Source organism: Silurus meridionalis, chromosome 1, assembly GCF_014805685.1.
Source record: "Silurus meridionalis isolate SWU-2019-XX chromosome 1, ASM1480568v1, whole genome shotgun sequence".
Taxonomy (NCBI): domain Eukaryota; kingdom Metazoa; phylum Chordata; class Actinopteri; order Siluriformes; family Siluridae; genus Silurus; species Silurus meridionalis.
Window position 1 is genome coordinate 14,388,564 of NC_060884.1, and position 21,506 is coordinate 14,410,069.

Below are 21,506 nucleotides of genomic sequence, written 5' to 3' on the forward strand. Positions count from 1 at the left end.
CAGACATATAATCTAAAACCACTAGTTATGCTTGTATAGAGTGTAGTGTAGTACATTTTATTTAAAAATATATTTGTATTTTTTTAGTACATTTTATTTAAAAATAAAATGTACTAACAAAAAAAACAATTTAATAAGAAGAATTATACTCTACACTCTAATCTGCAGAAAGAGAGAGAGAGAGAGAGAGAGAGAGAGAGAGAGAGAGAGAGAGAGAGAGAGAGAGAGTCAAGAAGATCTTCTCTGAATCCTGTAATGGGCACTCCAGTCCAGGATTAAAGCCCTAGGCAAAAGTGCTGTCAGTTTAATTTCAGGCAGTGTGACAGAACAAGCTTGAGTCCTGAAGGGTGATCCAAATTCAGGTTGAAGAGAACAGACATACACCCACAAAAGCCCACAAAAAATCTTACCGCATGTGTATTGCCACTATATTGATTATTGCCTCTGGCTTTAACACCAATTCTGAATTTGGCAGCAGAGCGGAAATCCTCAGATATAATTAATTTAGTGTAATTATATGAATAAGATAAAAGAATGCAGATGACTCAAGGATGAAATGACTGAAAGTGTCATCTCAGGTACATTTTTAAGATGTGTGCAGCATTTAATGTAAAAGTGAAAGGTATCGCACTGGTGAAATTACATAGTCAAAATGGATACTTAAATAAATAAATAAATAAATACATACATACATACATACATACATACATACATACATACATACAAAAAAGTTATAATATTAATAATACAATAATAATAATAAAATTATAATAATTATACATTTTTGTTATTATTATTATTATAATTATTATTATTATTATTATTAATAAAAAACACATTGTAGTCTAAAATGCAGAAGATTTATTTAAGATTCATTTGTTTGTTGTTTTATTTATATTTGTTTGTTTAAAGTAACATATCATATTTACCCATGCAAACTCTAGTAAATTAGATGTTGAGCTGTGGGGAGGCAAATGCTAAACTCTACAAAAGGATTTCATTGACATTATGAATGCATTTTATATAATACCTGCAATTTTAAAATCAGATTTTGGCACAATTATGTTATTGTATACTTAACAAATGAGTGCCCCAGGACTTTTGATTTCTTTTTATTTGTTATGTAATGAAAGAGCATCTTGGGATTCCAGAAGCAGGAAACCTATGTGTTGTTCCAAGTTTCAGAAACTTTGGAGACGACTTGTTGCAGATTATATCATTTTTACCCTCATCATCAAATCAACATACTTCATGATTGCATCTATTTACAAATGTCACATTTATAATAATAATAATAATAATAATAATAATAATAATAATAATAATAATAATGATAAAAAGTTCAGCACTAAATTTTTCTTTATGTACGGACAATGAGAAATGTGGAGATATTTACACTTGTTTTATTATTATTTATTATTATTATTATTATTATGTGTGTGTGTGTGTGTGTGTGTGTGTTATTATTATTATTATTATTATTAATACTATCATCATCGTTTGTATTATTAACTTGTTTATTTATATTTATAAATTTTATTTTAGAATTAGTAGTTAGTTGAGTATTATTGGCACTTACACATATACAGTATAAGCAGGTGCTAGCTTTTTCCCCCTCAGCCTACTAAAAGGCTTTGAAAGCATCGTGATAATGAAATGATGCAGATGGACGGGTGTGTGTTAAACAGTAAAAGTTTCGTCACTCCCATGCGAGCATGATGGGGCATGACCTACTTATCTTATTAATTCACTTAGTCACGCATGCGCAGATGTACTCGGATGTATTTACACTATGTATTCTGTAAAGTATGTTACTGTGTAACTGTCGATTATTGGTTAATAGCAGTATAATATACAGGACTAAGTAGAACCGTGCCAGGGGAAAACAAAAACAACCCCCCAAATAAATAAAAAAGATCGGCCCGTTTCTCTGGATCATCCCTACTCTGTTTTGACTTTAAGAGCATTAAGATTAACTGCATCTTCTTCTTTTTTTTCTTTCTTTTTTTTTCTTTTTTTTTTTATTAAGGTATGCTTTAAAAAAATCATGAATCACTAAAGCGAGTCAGATCTTGCTGATGCTGCAGAGTGCACGACCACGGCAGTGAGAAAGAAAGAGACATGGCGCGCCCCCTAGTGTTGAATGCTGAATAAATATCACATGATTTTTTTTCTGTGGAATTTAACTCGGTTCCCGTCATTAAGAAACAATATACACAGTTGCGCAAACACACACACACACACACACACACACACACACACACACTGCCACTCCCATTTTATTTCAGCAGTTATAAACCTTAAACTAAACATTACATTAATCTAATAAACATTTCTATTTCGTATCAATCAATCAATCAATCAATATATCAATCAATCTATCAGTTTATGAGCAGCTTTTCTTAACGCAGACAATTCTACTGATACAGAAGTGCTTTTCTATTATTATTTATTTTAAATAAAGTCTAATCACCAGTAGATTATATAAGATGCCTGATGACACTTTTTTACATATGTAAAGTGAAAGATTCCATCCAATACCAGTCATTCATATTTTATTAAAATGACACACTGTACAAATTGTTCACAATATTAGGGACGAAACCATGTTTAAACTGCAAACATTGTGTACCAAGTTGAAATTAAAATGATTTGTTTCGCAATTATTTTTTATACGCATAATTATCAACACATTAGAATTTTTTAATTGACACAGAACAAAAGCCACGTAAAAAAAAGTACAATTCATGGTAATTAAAGTTTTCCTTTTTTGCTGTTGTTTTTGTTTTTTTGCATATGTGTGTTTGCATGATTAAGAGGGTCATTAGGACTTGGAATCCTGTGCCTAAGACGGAGCAAGACCTGGGCTGGGAGAGTGGATTCTACTGCACAGCTTAATTACTGGCTCCATGGTCTGGCCTATTGTCATTCATAGACGACTGGGCAGGACCTGGAGAACACAGACAACATGCCACACTAAGTGTTGGGTGTGGTGGGTCACTTAGTTCACCATCTCCCTATAATTACCCACAACACCCTCCTCCTTTTCTGCAAACCTGTATGAGGCATGCCGGTCCTGACACAAAAGAAAATAATACAACAAACACCTTGCCACATAATGACGACTCTTCCCTTTCCCCCTTTCTCCTTCACAGTGGGACACTGAGTTTTATATCTTTACAAGTGTATATGCATGTGTGTACATGCATTCACTTGGATAGGTCTTGAAAAAACCTTCTGAAATCAGCACAGTTGCAGTTTAAGCTCCAGTTGAACAGAGTTGAACGTCAATTACTGATCCAGCATGCCTTTAATGAGCTCTTAAATAATTGTCCATTGTTCCCAAATAGTTTTTTGTGTTCAGATGTAATGAATCTTTCACTTTTTTAAATCAAGATGACACAACTATCTAAGACATGTTTTTTGCTCACTCGGGTTCATTACTTTATACACACAGAACTAGATATTTCATTACCTCCTATATTAATCATTGCACTATCCATATTTCATTGTTTGATTAGTGGATAAAACTTACAGAACATCCCGTGTGGTTTTCCTGAAACTTTATATCAAGCATGAAACCTCTTTCTACACCCCTAAGGCTTTTACTTACCAAGTGAGCCCACGCACTATAATTAACTAACTAAAGGTATGAATGTTGCTATAAAAAAATATGGCTCTTTTGCCTCCAGGTTTGCTACACTGATTGGGAGTGTATGTGTATCTTTGTCACTTGATCTGAATTAAATCCTTCCTATTTGGCTCTTTATATCTATACAAAGACTCCTTATAGTCTTACAGGCTATTTTATTAAGGTAGGCATTCATAATGTGCATTTCAATCTGTACTTTCTATAAGACTTTCAATCCATGTGCCCAATCTTTGACTATCCACCTTAAAAAACTCACCACAACACAATTAGGATCAGACATTTGCTTTAGATTTAGGCCTGGCCTTGTTTGAAACTCTCATCTGGATGGGATTGCTTTGAAATGCTTAGTTCATAATTCTGCCCGTACTGAAAACAGCACAGTTTAACAATAGGCCTCTGTACGAAGTTTGGATGCACAGTTTTTCCTTTTCTTTTTTTCCGGTCTCTGCTGTGGCCGCTCTGTCCAGAAGTGGTGGCACTGCGGGGGGAAAGAAGACATTGTATTTTTTTTAAACCCCATTTTGATTTAATCATCTTTGTTTTACATGGATCAGAGAGTGAAGTGCTTTTTCTTCTCATGCTTTTCTTTTATTGAGCCCCCCCCCACCACACCACACCACCATACTCATTTAATCAGATCTGCCAACCCAAAGGGACAGACTCAGATATGATCCTTTTTAGTGCTTGTTTACCATAAACAACAGGATAGGCATCTGAAGGAAAGATGCCCCAGGGCCATAAGGGTTGGTGAACCTTGAATGAAGGCACTTGGATTTCCACTGAATTACTGAATACCTGTGACAATGCATTATGCAAAGGTGAGCAGAGCTAGAAGAGGAGGTCAGTGACGTTTGTTGTTAGTGTGACAGAAGCTAATAAAACAATAGAAAATAAGAACTGCAAAGAAATAAATATTGGACTTGCAACAGAAAACTGGAGACTGTTCTAGCACATCATGGACATTTACGTCTTAACATGACAACAGTAACTTTGTACACTTAAGCTCTGACTGACAGTTGGATTTTGTTGTTGCATTTTGCTCAAAGAGTCAGCTCTGTTAGAGGTTGGAGACCTTTGAGAGGGAGATCAGGTCAGATTGCCTTGTCTATCAGAGGATGACACGTGAGCCTTAGGGCATAAGTTGAGAAGGGTGAATCTCCTGTTTACCTCCTTTAAATAAAAGTCTGCACACTTTGCCTAGCTAATTCATCAACATTAGTGTATGTGCAATGGAAATAATTCTGCATTACACAGTTTTGTTTGGTGTGAATCAAACAAAAACAATAAAAGCTTTTTTATTTTATTCATATTCTTAACTTTTGGTGGAACAGAAAATAAAAAAAAATCTAAAAACATACATACGAGTGAAAGCAACAGGAAAAGGAAATAATAATACAAAACTGTCAAATGGAAAAACTTTTATTTTATTAATATGCAAACATTTTTTTATATACATCTGCAGCTCATGCAACTAATCTAAAAATGTTCTATATGCAAGGAATGGTTTTTTTTTACATTATGTTAAGTGTGCTATGCTGACAAACTACCTCAATTATCTAATCATATTTAAAGTAAGGTATTTTATTGCTGCCTCATGTTCATTTATACATGTTTCTAGCTACAGTTAGCTACCTAGCAAGTGCTCCTGGCACATTGAAATTGTTACAGGCTATAGCAGCATTTAAATATATTTGACACTATAAGCAATTACTGCTTAGTGTCAGATTCATCAAGATAATACATCTGTAGTTTTTTTTATAAAACAAAAAAACAAAAACAAAGATCTGTCTAATTATTCCAGCTCACTCAACTAACTAGTGGCGTGCCTTCACATTTCTGATATTTCCATGGATTTGGCTTGCATCATTTGCAGATTCCTGATAAATTGGAAGAAGGACGCCCATTTGCCTTTACTGTCTCAAATACGGCTGTTGCTGACTAAGCATTTGGCAGCAGAAATATAGAAACTGCTTTATTTGGATAAGGTCTCAAAATTATTTTTAAAAGATTTGCAAATTTATAATTAATTCATTAATTCATTAATACTTTCTACCCTTGTAGTATATTTAAATATAAATATAATGTATTCATTGAAAATAACTGACAAAAAGTGGGTATTATGCATTTTAATACAGGTATGTTAATACACTGCATTTTGCTGCTGTGTACCTGTACTATGCAATGACAAAGTTCTATCTATCTATCTATCTATCTATCTATCTATCTATCTATCTATCTATCTATCTATCTATCTATCTATCTATCTATCTATCTATCTATCTATCTAGAGTTAGGGTTAGGGTTATTATTTGCTAAACAAGGACAGTAAGGCAAAAAAGATTAATGTGTATAAATCCAGAAGGATTTCATCGTTATATAATAAGGAATAACATACATCTATTTTTTGCTTCAATGATTGATTTAGCTCTCTTTAAAAATATCAGGTTGCTTTCCTTGAAACCTCCACAACTGACTAAATAATAGCTGTGGCTTATAGTGGTGGGATTTAATTGAAAATGTAGATAATGGGGAAAAATCCACAGATTTAAAGGCTGGCTTAATTTTGTTAACAGTGATGATGAAATGGGACATGTATTCACATCAAGGCATAATTACGGTTTGGCAGGTGTGTTTCAAGACGACGAGCAGAGGCCGAAAACCCGACAGGATGCAAACGATCTTTTTGCCCCGGGCTCTTCCAGCCGTGACGCATTTGCAGCAATTACGACTGTGCTATCCTCTACAGGAGGGGTCAGGTTCTCTGCGCATCAACTAAATATGACAAGAGTGATCCAACAAAAGCGGGCCGACGTGTCAAAACTAGACGAGAAGAGAGGAGGTGTCGGCAAACTTTGAGGTACAAAGACTCTGGGAAACTTAAAAAAAAAAAATGCAACCTCATGTAATTTTCAAAATTACCTTTGAGATTATCCAAGAACACTTTAGATCAAAAAGATGTAAAGTGTATATTTCTTGTTTGTTCATATAATTAATCAATAATATTCATTGTACATTATAATCAAATACACTGAAATTCCTAAAGGTCATTTTCAGTTCAGCGTGATTTGGTTTTTCTGCACTTAAGACTTTAAATTGCTGCTCTGCAGAGTTTTACAGCAGTCAAGCCAAACTTTCTCACATATGAGTCTAGAAGAGATGCCAATCTATCAACCTAGGTCTGTAGTAGGCTTGACAAGACTAACCCCCCACCCTTAAATCCAAACCTCATCCATTCCCCAATTGCCTGGGGCTGCCACACGAGAGCATTCCCTTAGTGTCAGTAAAGGACAAACAGCACAGGTGGGAGTTGTAATTAAAATTTTATGTTGACTCTCTTCAGTGTAAATCAACGTAACTGACAGTCTGTAAAAAACCTAGATATCTATGAAAAGAATCTAAAGAGAGGTATTGTGAGTGAGGCTTAGTATGTGAAGGCAAGAGTTGGGCATACCTTTGCTTTCTTTTGCAGGTGTAGGGCATTGAATGGAATTAATTGAAGTCTATATATGTATATAATCCCACCTATGTAATAATCCCCATGATTTTACACTATGCACTCTATAACAATCCGATTTCAAAGCATGTGTGTGTGTGTGTGTGTGTGTGTGTGTGTCTGTTTTCACCAGTGCCCTTAGGTAAAGATCACATACATTTCACACATTTTCACATGCTTTGGTGCATTTTACCATTTTAAACTCTAAAAAAGCACACGATAACTTAATTCAACACATTACATCATCCGAGCAATTTGCGGTCACACATCTAAAAAAAAAGAAAAAGAAATATGTATTTATTAAATATGTATTTATATTATTATTATTAATAAAATAACTAATATGAGTAAAAATCACTTGCAAAAAAAAGCCATAAAAATACAACCAATTTGTAATGTGTGACTGTGTTTTTTCACATGTGAAGTCTTCATGCCTTTTCTATAATGTGGACTTGTTTCAAAACTTTATTTACACATTTAAATATACTCAAAGTATATTCAAAATTCACCTAAGTTTAATAGTTTTTTGAATAATTTTCTAACAGAACTCAGACATGCCAAGTAGTTTTCTAAGATCAATCAAATGTTACCAGTAAGATATATTTTGTTAAGAAAATTAGAAATTAAATACCTCCGAGTTGACGTTGATTAGCAAGCTTCTGTTTGCTTCAAAGTCTTCGCTCAGCTACACAGTGTTGACACTGACGAATTTACAATTGAAGGGCCTGGGGCAAACTGCAGAATGCCACTTCACAGGGAATTGTTGGCATGCCTCTCATTTGTCTGAATGCCAAAATTTTCTTTCTTTTATCAGGAGGGAGGAGTACAGCACACATTATTTCTTTGATTCTTTTTTTACCCCTTTTTCTTACTGCTTTTTCTCATTGAACTTCTTTGACAGGTTTTTACATGCAAATGCACATGAGATTATTTAAAGAGCCAGAATTGAGGTTGTTGTGTAAGCAATAGTTGTTTTGGCTGTTGAACATACTGGGAAACCAGGTATCCGAGTGACTGTCTTAAATGTTTGAACTGAGGCATAGTGAATGTGATATTGTCTGTGGGAAATTATTTTTCATTTTTTTAAGTAACCAGAAATATCCATTTGACCTTTAAGAAAATAAGCAGCCTTTGTTTTAATTATTAGAATTTTTTAGACTATGGTGTTAATAAAGAACAAGAAAGCTTGTGCTGTTATAGGTTATGAGATAATCGTTGGCATTGTGATGTGATGTAGAGTTGATTTTATTTTTTTTATCGAATATTTTGATTGCAGTGGTGGACAGTAAATGTAATTCGTTACTGTTCTTTATATAGTGTTTCGCGTATCTGTACTTTACTCAAGTATTTCCGTTTGGGGAGATTTTTATTTTAACTTCATTACATTTCAAAGTCAAATATATTTTATTCTTATTTTTTTTTACCCACATACATTTTGCAAATTCAGCTGTTCCTTTTCTTTTATAAGTGGATAAAAACGTAACTGGTCAAGCGTGCAGTAATAACACAAATCAGGGTAGACCGCACACTATGTTCCCTGGCGGTCTAGTGGTTAGAATGCGGCACTCTCACCGCTGCGGCCCGGGTTCGATCCCCGGTCAGGGAACCAACCCCAGCCATTAGGGTTGCACAAGCCTTAGTGCTGGTCCCAAGCCTGGATTAATGGGGAGGGTTGCATTAGGAAGGGCATCCAGCATAAAAACATGTGCCAAATCAAACAAGCGGATGGTCCGCTGTGGCGACCCCTAATAGGAAAAGCCGTGCACACTGGTTTAAACTTGTTTTGGTTGCTGCTTAGCAGTGGCGGATTTAGGCATTGGCGACATGAGCAGACGCCAAGGGCAGCATCTTGCCGGGGGGCGGCACAGGGTGTCCATGCAAAACAAATTAAATATTTTATTATTTTAACCGCTCATGTGCTCGGTCGCTTTATTTATTATATCATGTCACGGTGACTCAACCTGGTCGGGACCCACCACCCGGAGAGGAGGAAAAGGAGAGGTGGAGGTTGGGTGACGTCACGTCAATAAGCAGATCTGAATCCAAATTAAAATTATGGATGACAAAAAAGGGTTTAAACCCTCAGAAGCCCAATTCAGAAAAAAGAAGAAAGAAGTAGGCTGAAATGTGGAAAAGATAAAGGTGTGTATGCAGATCATCTCGTTATGAGGATAGTAAAGGCTAATGCATTGAATTAAATAGGCGAATAACTTTATATCACATAGGTTATGCTGTGTTGATTGATAGGCTTTTATGCATATAACAACAATATTTCTTTTAGCTGCATAACATTATTATTTATAGTATGTAGTTTATCATAATGTGTGTAGCAACAAAACAATTACAACCTCACTAGTCTTGTAGATAAACTGGCACTTATTGATTTGGTTACCTTTAATAAAGCCGATGTCATAAAGGTTTTCTGTGATTGTACTGAATAGGTCATGAGTTCAGTAAGAGGGAATATCCAGTGCAGCTTAAAGGCTAATTTAAAAGACATATATGTTAAGGATATAGATGTATCTTATGACTACAATTAGCCAAGGAGTTGTATAGTTCTTGGTTCTGAGATTTTGATAAATTGTGCACAATGACGTGTGAATTTAATGGTGCAATTAATGCATTAAGGGTGATATTTCTACATGAAAGATTTTTCAGAAATGATTCCAAATTCGTGGACTGCTCTGAGAATATGTCTTACTCATCCAGTGACGGTAGCTGATGCAGAGAGGAGCTTTTTAAAGCTGAAACTAATCAATGGGGGAGACGTTGGGTCATGACCTGGTTCACTCAGTTTGTCATTCATTCTAGAACCGCCATCAACTTAGCACGAACATAAAGTTCAGCATCAGTTCAACATCAAGCAGAACATTTTGAGAGGAATACATTTTGCAAGAAACCTCTGACTCTAACTTGCCACAACACCTGTGGCCTTATTTGTTTTACTCATTAATATCATTCTATTAAAGATTGGTGTGCTAAGATTAACATTAAAGTCTGTTCATATAAACTGAGTTGATTAAGAAAGAGTCTTGTGATAAAAATGTTAATAGGACATTATAGCCATAATAAATCATACTATGTGGATACTTAAGTACATTTTTAAGGCAAATACTTTTTTACTGTAACTCAAGTGATAAATTAAAGGGAGCACTTTTACTTCTACTGGAGTAATATTTTATATACTTTATCTCTACTTTTTCTCAAGTACACGTGTACAGACTGTTTGTGTACTTTGTTAACCACTGTTTGATAGGTACATTTAGTTTCTATTATAATTTGTAAGTTATAGATATATAGATGCTATAAACAGTCATTCTCTTGAAAATGTCTATTTCTTTCTATTAAAATGAATAAGATAAAAATGCAATAAAAAAAAGCTGCACTTGCCTTCTGGCCTTACCTTTTCACTGTGTTTGTGTTAATGGGGAATACTTGGGAGTCCTCAATACTGTAGAATCCTCTGAAGTGCAAGAAGCTGCTACACAAACAATTGTGGAGATCACCCCACATCTCCTATGAAATCTAGTCAAACAGTGGAGCAGGTTCAGCATGAGGATACTTCAGCTCTACTGTGATAAAAATGCTACCTGCTGACTACAGTCAGACTAACCAAAAATCTCTGCTCTGTGTCAGGACAGGACATTTCTTCTATGACATCATTATAATTACTAACATTTTAATCATGTTTTGCTCTGTATTTATTAACCATAATGTTAATCTGTTAAGATCCAATCAATGCACCTTTATCTACAGTCTCTTAGAATGCCCACCTGATGGCACTGATATTATGATATACTTTAATTTTCTTTTTAAAATGAAAATTACACATCGCTGGTGCACCTTATGCATACATACAACATATAAGTTCCTGTTTATACAATCTTCATGTACAAAGAAACAGTAGATTATAAATTTTTGCAATGTGTTTACCTCGTAATGCACCATCTAGACACCCAACCCCCAGGTGTGTGTTTGTATCATGTAGTGTGTTGTGTTATTTTATGTACTTCATTCTGTGTGAGAAAAAAAAAAACAGCTCTCTGCTGTGAAACAGAGGTGTAAATTACACCTTTTATACATCACTTTGGGTGTTCCTGTACACCCTGGAACTCTGCACCTTCTCTTCTTGTCACACATTATTGGCCAATGTGAGGTATTGTCCAAGCAGACATCCTCGTTAGGAATGGGAGCCAATGGCCCCTGTTCCTGGTTTCTTCCATCTTTTTATGATTGAATGATTTTATATGTGGTATTATGTGGGATTTTAAGGCATTCAGACACATATGGTTACCTTTCGTCATTCCATTGTTAGCACAATCCCGTCTGTAGATGAGCCAACATATCACCACTGCCATATTAATCAAATGAAAGACTAAACGGTGATACCATTTCTTTGATCTGAGGTTATTATGATATAAAGCAATCAACGAATCCAACAAGTCAACACCACCCATGTGCTGATTGTAAGTGGATACTGCTGCAGGGCATGGGACCTCGATCTTTCTCTTTTAGCCTCTGTCCCATTTTTTGACATGAGATATAGGGTAAGCACCAGCCAGTTGTCAAAGAACAATTTGAAATTAAATTTTTTTGGTATTGCTTCTGCTAGGCGCAGTACTGCATTCCCACTTGCCCCTACATTTGGAAGCTCAGGTGGATGGACAGCATTCCCAGTATAAATCCCAAAATTGTGTGGAATGCCGTCCTCCAAGAATTTGTAACCCCATTTTCTTGGTTTACTGGGGAGGTATTGCTTGAATCTGCTCTTGCCTTTAAATGGTACTATTTGTTCATCCACACTTAATGTCTCACACATAGGCAGTTCTTTTAGCTTGGTAAGGATGTGATTTATGAGAGGCCGAATCTTGTATCTTGTATTGTATCAGCCATTCTTGTGAGCTGTAAACTGTTGTTGCAGCAATTAAAAAATCTTTTGATTACCTCCAACCACGCAAGAGGCATCACATCAGCAACACATACAATGCAATGTGTTAAAAGAAGTAAAAACAATAAATAAATAAACACATAATGGTTTATACTGTGCATAAATACAGTCATGTGATGTCATAATGTGATGACATCAAAACACATTGTCAGCAAAAACATCCTTAGAAACTACCCCCTATTGCACAATGTTGCCCTGAGGCAACAAAAAGAAAAACTTAATTTCTAAAAATGCAAAATAAACAAAAAAATCTTTAGACCATGACAAAAAGCTTCTCCACACCTTCATACGTGCACACATATTTTAATTTACAGTTCATTTCAATTTAAATAAGATTACCAAAGTAAATAATCTTACCTCATCCTCACACCATGTGCTCCTGTGACCATGTGGCAGAAAAGGAAGTCCCGCCTTGAAATAATTATGGATACTGACTCCCAGACCTTATTGGATTGTTCTTTGATACTTTTTAACTTTTCTAGTTGATTGCAAAATATTTAAAAAGAACACCTATTAGATGTAGGGCTTAAGGAAATATTTTGTTGCCTGAGGGCAATGCTGTGCAGTAGAGGGGTAAATAATAAAAAAGACATTTTGCACTGTGTTTTGTTTATATAAGGCCTTTTCTGAGTTGCTTCAGTAAAAATGGTAATGATAATGTATTAGAAATGCATGGTATTATAAACCTTGCAAACTCACAAAGTCTTATACTATGGGATATAATCTCAATCTACCAAGATATTTCTCAGTACAAGCATGAGCAGTGTCTAGCAAAGCTATTCTCCAATAGGTTTTCAACCTGGTTGAGGTTTGGTTACTATAAAGTATTTAAAAAAAAATACGTTGTACTAGTTTGACTTTTCCCTCTAAGGGGACACAACTTTCCAAAAGGCAATTATTATTATTATTATTATTATTATTATTATTATTATTATTATTATTAGCTCCACCAAATGATTGTTTACATTTTTCTGCTCCATAAGTTGTCTCCCCAGGGTTTAGAGATAAAGTTCAGAGTTACTCCCGTCTTAAACCTAAAGTGTTGAAGTATATGAGATACTCAGAGGAGGCGTAGGTTTGTATTGAAGTGGAAAGCTTGTTAGTGTTTTCATTAGAGGTGCACTGTGTCTTATGGTCACTAGAGGGCTTTAAATATAACAAATTGCTCCTTTATTTGTTCTCAAGTTCCAGTTAGCATGAGAAAGCATAAAAACATAAAACCAAAAAAATATTAATTCATATAAAAAAAGAGATTATTGTTGTGAAAAATCACAATACCATAAAACATTTTTAGACCTTTTATGAGACAATCTTTCCAACACTACGCAGCACACTTTGGGCAAAGTTGATCATATTTATCACATTTTGCATTATTAAAGCATTTCATTATGGAGGTTTAATCAATATTGTCTGTGTTCAAATAAATACATAAATAATTTTAGTTATTCTTACTCAAGCATAAAAAAATATGCAGTATTTCTTGTGCTCATTCTGGACAATCCCTGTTCAGACCATGGTTTGTGTGCAAAAATCTGCAACTTTACCATGATGAACTTATCATATTTAGCAATGCAGGTTAAGCCTTAGGTAAGACAATAAATGCATCTCCTCCTTCTTTCATTGAATTCCAGGCATACAGCTAGAACAGGAAATCAGTTATACACAGCCTAAGAGGACCTCACCAAAATAAGGTGGTGCTTTTAGAGGTGAGACATGTGTCATCCTTCATGAGAATAAAAAGGTTTAGCTAGGCCATGTCAAATGTGTAATAGGCTGGTATGTGACATATATTATCCACAGTTTTGATAAATTAAGACTGATGATTGAACTTAATGAATCAGCTTATTAATATTTCCATCCTAAGACCGATTGTGTTCGAACATCATTTTATTTCATGATTGACAGTGTGCATTTAGGGCTAAATGCACATAATCACTTGATCCTTATCTATAACTTGACATGACTTGCTTGTGAGCTACTTGCCCAATTTTAAGCTCTTAGTTTTGAGTACCGTTAAGTAAACTTTTACTTAAAACTTGCATATGTGAAGGACCATCTAAATATTTGAAGGCCCCCTAAGGCTGAGCCCCAGATCTCACCCTAAGCTGTGTGCCGCAGCCCCCATGCCAAAGGGCCTCTGGTTCCTCTTCTTTGTATAAGAAAGTGTCTTACGTGGTTCTAATAAATCACCTTAACTAATAATGCCTTTCCAATGTGATTCATGACTTTAGTGACAGGTCAAATTACCGGTGTGGATCCCTGGCATGGAATGAGTCGAAATCGAACCGACCTTGTCCTCGGGCGACGGTGAGTGTGTGTGTGTGTGTGTGTGTGTGTGTGTGTGTGTGCATGCGTGTGTGTGTGTGTGTGTGTGTGTGTGTGTGTGTGTGTGTTTTGGGTTGGGAGAGTTGAGGGTTTGGAGAAAGGAGGTAGAGCTATCGCTATTGGTGCAGTAGAGGAGGATAGGAGGACTAAGGAGGCTGCAGCTTCTCTTTTCTTTAAATTTATGTTCTTTCTTTTGTGTGAGAAACAAACAAAAGAGAGCAATAAAGGCTGACTTTTCTTCCTTTTTTTCCTTTCCACCTCTCTCTCTCTCTCTCTCTCTCTCTCTCTCTCTCTCTCTCGCACACACACCAAACACACACACACACACACACACACACACACACACACACACACACACACACACACACACACACTTATTTACTCACTCACTCACTCACTTAATCATTCACTCCCACACTCACTCCCACACTTATTCGGTCACATAGGTTTTGGAGTAGTGCATGATTATTGACTAGTGCGTGAAACCAGGGATGAATTTATAACCTTTTGACTGTATGCTGTGGTTAAATGCAAATAGCAACTATTTGCAAACGCATGAAATAAAGACTTACTACATATGCAAACTCCGTGCTAGTTTTATTAGATTTCAAACTATATGACTGAGCTTAAATGCAAGCTCAAATTTAAAGTCTTTGAAGGTAGTTTTTACAGTCTGAAGTCAGAATGAAAGTACTCATTTTATAGTAAGCACATCCTCTGCCATGATCACATAGTATAGTACTTCAGCACATCCTGGCATATTATAAGGATCATAAATAACAGTAACGTACTTCTGCATTTGATTTTCACTTTATATAGACCCACAAGTGTTTTTACTAAAATAGTTTGTAAGCAGGAAAATCCAAATAATACATTCATTCTTTGAATGAAGATTGGTGTTACACAAACTTAATGGTGAATAAGGAATTGTTTTTTTTATGTTTTTTTTTTTAGCCATCTTCTTTATTTATGCACTGGTAAACCACATGGAAAGATGGTAATGGTTTGCAAAATGCACAATTGAAAACGTATTTTAAATGTTATTGGCAGACCAAGCCCTTCTTTTTAGTAACAGATATCTGTCAGATTACATTACAGTAAAGAGCTTTTTTCTACATTTGCCAGCATCTCAATGGCCCATATGTGCCAGTAATAAGAAAAACACTATCTATCTATCTATCTATCTATCTATCTATCTATCTATCTATCTATCTATCTATCTATCTATCTATCTATCTATCTATCTATCTATCTATCTATATATATATATAAACATTGCACAAAGTATTTTTTAAAAGGCACAATACACCTGGGTACACTGCACATCTTTTTTATCTGCCTCACCTTCATAACAGCCTCACATAAGCCCCTAAAGCACCAGTAAGACAATACATTTCACATTGTGTAGCATGTCTTTATCTTGTGTGCAATGTTCATTTTTCAGTGAATACGTTTGCTGATAGTGTGCATTGCCAAAGCATTTTGGCCACATCTTGCCACAGCTTGATTGCAATTTTAGTTTGAATGATGTTTGGTGAAATTAAAGTGCTGCTTGTTGTGGGTTGCTCTCCAGATGAACTTTATTTGAGCAATCGTTCCAACTGCTTGTTGTTATTGAGGTGGCAATTTTATAAATGGGTTTAAAACTTGATAACACTAAGCATCAACCAATGTGTACATTTCTGACATTGTGATCTTTTGGGGATTAGAGCTGTATGCTTCACAATAAAATGGCTTTCTGAGCCAGATCTTGCAGGTATCAATCATTTTCCTTTTTAAGATCTAAGCAGTTTAGCTTCCCTCTCTTGGTGCTATTAAATCAAATGTTCCCTTTCCAACATCTGTGCTTGTGCTTGAACTATGTACTATACATAGTTTAGTGTTGATTAGCAGTACACACAGTACCAGTACCAGTTTTTGAATGCACATTTGAATAGCTACTGATTTAACAAGTACTTAAGTTAATAAAGTAGAAAGTAGTGTTATTTTGCTTCTTTATGGCAGAGAATGATTTCTTAAATGATCTATATATTGTCAAATCTGAAAAGGAAATGTTTTGTAACTAAAAAAGAACCAGCTCTGCTTTATTATCTGTTATTGCGAATATTAACAATCATCTGTCTTACTGTGTCTCTCTCTCCCAGAATGACTGACAACAAGATTTGAAATGTGAACAAAATTAAGAGCAGTTTTACACAATAATATATATATATATTTTTTTATGTTTCTTTTCGTAAAAAAGATATAATTCTGTGTGGTATACAACAATGCAAGACTTTATTTTATACAACAATCTGTGTCAGCTCTTTTAAAGAATAGTGACAATCATTCTGGACTATACTGTACACAGTATTAATACACTGCACGGTGCATTAGCATTTCACACCATCAGTCATGTATACTGTGCATAAATATATATGTGTGTGTGTGTGTGTGTGTGTGTGTGTGTGTGTGTGTGTGTGTGTGTGTGTGTGTGTATGTGTATTTTCAACATTTGCATCCGCCCTGAGAACCAAGGAAACATGCAAATGAATATGTTAATAGATGTGAGGGCTCACTGCTTCTTTCACATGCACAGTAATCTGGCACTAAACTAGAAATTAGGCCATACCTGCAAATTACTATCATCCTCATTTGCAATAGTTACTTTGCATTGAAGGTCTCTTCTGATCTCAGAACAAGCTGTGTGATTGTATGAATAGGTTTTCATGGTTTGTTGCTTTGATGGATTGTGTGTATAAACTGTGTGAAAAATGTAGCGTGTGCCAGCTGTATATTTGAAGTATATTAGGCAGGACAGTTATGACAGAGTGGCCTCATAAGACCTCTCTTGCTTGAGTTCACAAATTATGGGGTTTTTAAATCAGTCTTAGGTTAGGTAGAAACAAGAACACTTTGGAAGACTGAAAAACTTGATGTTGCTTGACTAGTGTGCATGCAAAGAAAACACAGGATTAGCACTAAAGCTTCCTTCAAAGCAAAGTAACAAGTTGCATCCTGACTAAAAGACTTATACATATGTATAAAGTATATAGTAAATAGATATAGGCTATATGGCCTCTCATAATCTTTAACTAATTTGTCTGAGAAATTTTACACAGGTAAGAATGTTGAAATAATTTTTTTTGGGATCTGAACCAAAAGCAATGAGGTCCATGAGGCATCTGAGGAAAGGCCCCAGACTCTGCTTCACCAGTAGGGAAACAACGGTCTTTGTTAAATGGCACATTTCCCACTCACCTTGTTCTAATTACTGCTCATTCTCAGGCACGTCAGTTTAATATACAGAAAACGTGGTTTTACTAAAGTCCCTTTCTCCACTACTCCTCTGGCTGGCTTGTGCGGAAAACTGCTCCGAGTACAAGAGAGCCTCCAGGGCCTTCTGCGGTCTGCTTTCCCACAGTGCAACACAGACTCGCAGTGACAAATCACAGGACTGTACTCTCCCCAGAACAAACACATAGGGACCACAGCCCATGTTTTGATGGATAAAAGTCAGAGTGATCAGGACTGCAGCAGGATGGCAGGTCTGCTGGATGTCCGTGCCACCATGGTTGTTTTGACCACATGTGGGTTTGACTTCAACAGGCTTGCAGCTGTCTCACCGAATTAACATATACTCAGAAGAATTACTGAAGACACAAGTATATTCTTTAAGCATCATTATGCTTATTGTATTCACACCTCTTTGCTGGCACTTACTGAACAGTGACTGAGAGAACTTTTGCTGCTTTTCTTTTGCAAGTTACCCACACAGTTATGAATCATAAAAATAATTAACGTTAAAATACAGTATAAATTAGAATAATGCTTCTTTTTTTTTTTTTTTTCAAGTTATATTGAGATTCATATTCTCCTGTATACTCCTTTATGCAATTAGATAATAAGGTAATATTAATTACAGATACATTAATATTATTTTGATTGTCATATAATTCAGAGTATTTGTTGTGAGTGCCATGTGTTTGTGATTAGTGTGTGAGTAAAAAAAAAAAAAAAAAATGTTTTGCTTGATCTCATGCGATCAGAACAGATCTAATGGCCTCCAGGCATTGCATCGGTAAGCCACTACAAACAAAACAGCTTTGTTTTTTCATTTTAATCTAACTCAGTTATGGATTGTGAGCACATAATCATGCATAATCAATAACATAAGTGACATCAGAACAACTAACACATTAAAGCTTGCTGTGGGTTCCTTTGCTCTTCCTTATCCCCCTCCTACTGGCCCTTAAATAGACAATGAGAGAAAGAGAGAGAGAACAGAAACACATTTCCACTGAATCCTCTGTTCCCAACACTGCCTCTTCTAACAGCTAACCATTGCAACCTAACACACAACTCTGCATCAAAGCCCACAAGGCTTTTTTAGCTTCTACCTCCCAAGAGTTGCTCAAACTCAATAGATGAGTGCATTCTTCTGTGGCATTTGGAGAGAAAACACATTGAGCGATGTCAGGATATTGTGACTGAAAGTCTTTAAAACAGCCCAGAAGACCCCACGATGGCAAATATATCAAAGAAACTAAATTGAAGAACACTTTTTTCTATTTTGACCATAGATAATGGGATGAGTTCCTACAGTATTGTTGGCTATAGATTAAGAAAAATAAATATGGCAAATGTAAAGCAGATTAGGTTCTTATTTGGGGAACATACTGTACATGTATGCATAGACAGACTGACATAAACACACAAACATACAAACAATTATCTGTAGTTTCAGACAATTTACGTACAACTTTTCAGTTCTGTGGAAATTTTGTAACTCTAATTTTGTGATTGGTTTAAAAATGAAAACAGGTTTTATTCTTAAAGGAGACATCCTACCAGGAAATGTATGTTTAATGCTTGCTCTTTAATAGTAAAAATAACATTAGGTGCGATAATAAAAATGACGTATTCATACAGATTTAATTAGTAATCAAATACAACACAATTCTGGCTAATTGCAGCATAATCATTGCACAGGCTGTGCTGTAGTTTGTGTTTTAAAATTGTGATACATGCATCATTTTATAATTTAACCACCTGCCTTAGCCCTGTTAGAAAAGGGGCTGCTGATGTAACCAATTTTATAATGAACATCAAAGTCCTCTATATGGCAAATTTAAATAATCCAGTCAGTTGTTATAAGAGGAAGAATAGAGAAAAATATAGAATATATGACTTTTACCTGATTTACTATGCAATCTGCAACTGGCATGATAACGTGTATCATCTTTTCTTGCTATCTTTTCCTGCAATAATGCATTTTCTTATCCTAACTAATCAGGCTAAACCAAAATCTACTCTTAATGCTTTGAATTGTTTTCAATTCAGTTAGGAGTTAATAATAGATGATGTAGTTGGGCCCTGTGACAATAACAGTTAAGGATAGTCTGAATGTCTAAGGCTCCTGCATGTCAAGGCGTAGAAGATGTCAGTCAACTTAAAATGCGTCACCCAAGTGAGCAGTGAAACATGGACACTGGGTGACAAGCGGTACTGGTGTGGTAGCTGCAGTTCATAGGTCATTAGCATGCTGTGTGATTTTAAAATATTTCTTGTAATAATAGATAACATGAGCCATGGTATATACAGTATATGTGCCTTTTAGTGTTTGTGTTGGACCTATATATTTTAACTATTCGTCGAATTACTCCTATGATATTTCCCTTCATGGTGTAGTGTTACATTTTCAGAGTAATAGAAAACCAAGACCCACATTAAAAGGTGTGAGCCCTGTGACTGAGAGAATAATGTGCATATTCTATCCAAAGTCCGAAATATGATAGTTTATTGGTTTCTTTGTGGCAAAACGTCTTTGGTATGTGTCTCCTTTTATCATTAGCCTGCTCTACTTGTACAATAATCATAAAGATGAAGAGCTGAGGATTGACTCGGTTGGTCTGAATTACATTGTGAGACACTATACCAATTCTACACAAATACATGCAAGACAGTGCTGGGAGAGAGATAAGACTTGTCTACAGTATTACTACCAAAATGGTAGTCATTTCCTAAATACGTGGTAAGTAAGAAACATTTAAGTAGCACATATGTAGGACTGTGGGAATTGTGGTTATGGTACATGTATTCGTACCGAAAGTCTTTGGTACAGGGCTTTCGGTTTGGTGAACATATTTACCGAATGCAATCCTTTTCACATGCAAAACATAAAATCTGAGTTCCCTCAGGAATGCATTAAGAAGCAGGAAAAGATGAAAACATACACAATGCTAGGGGTATAAAAAAAAGAAACCAGAGTTGTGTCACTGTGGCTACTCACTCTGTACTGGACATAAGATTTGTTTTGCGCATGCATGAAAACGCTAAAGAATCCATAGCACTAGTGTTAGCCGCTGGTTATCGACTAACACTAGCACAATGGGTTTTTTAGCGGTTTATGTCCAGCTTCAATCAATTCCCTTAAAATTTGTAAATCCTGACAATTCTGCATATCGAGGAAGTAAATGAATGATGGAATGATTAAAGACATTTGTTAAAGTATGCTAAAATAAGTAATGTATTTCAGCATATGTATTACCCAAATGGGGTCTAACAAATGTAAACTATTAATTAAATTTTTCCATTTATTGAATTTTATTTAATCAATTCAATTTGTGCCTATTTATTTGATTGCTCAATCTAATAAGTATAATAAAACAATTTATTGCATTATTTTGATTAATTATATTTTATTTTTATAAAATATAATTTTATATATTATTTAACCAAGTAGGTATTTTATTTAAAATTGTTTTTAAAATGTAAACTGTTAATGTTCACAAATGTTAATAATAAAAAAAAAAAAACAGCAAGGAATTTTAGGTTTTACATTTCCTTCCCCCTCACTGTACCGATATTGAACCAAACTGCGTCTTAAAAACTGAGGTGCATACCGAACCATGAATTTTGTGTAACTTATGAAGTATAATTCACTAGGCTGTTTTTTGTTTTGCCAGGAAATAACTGAGACAAGGCATCGGTTTCCATTTTTATTCAGTTATTAAGAAATAATAAACCAGTGATTGAAAGAAAACAACACACATCAGGCTTGTAGAGACATGAAGCAGTAACGGTAAATGTTCAGCTTCCTCTTCCCA

General features: G+C 35.2%; 1 long non-coding RNA gene across 1 annotated transcript; it reads right to left on the reverse strand.

Annotated features, from left to right (window-relative positions):
* Nucleotides 1-2,538: 2,538 nt before the first annotated feature.
* On the reverse strand, nt 2,539-10,670 carry LOC124390750. The gene is made up of 3 exons (XR_006926856.1): nt 10,549-10,670; nt 3,909-4,130; nt 2,539-2,950 (listed from the first exon to the last, which is right to left on the reverse strand). It is a non-coding gene; the product is annotated as an uncharacterized LOC124390750 (long non-coding RNA).
* Nucleotides 10,671-21,506: the final 10,836 nt, after the last annotated feature.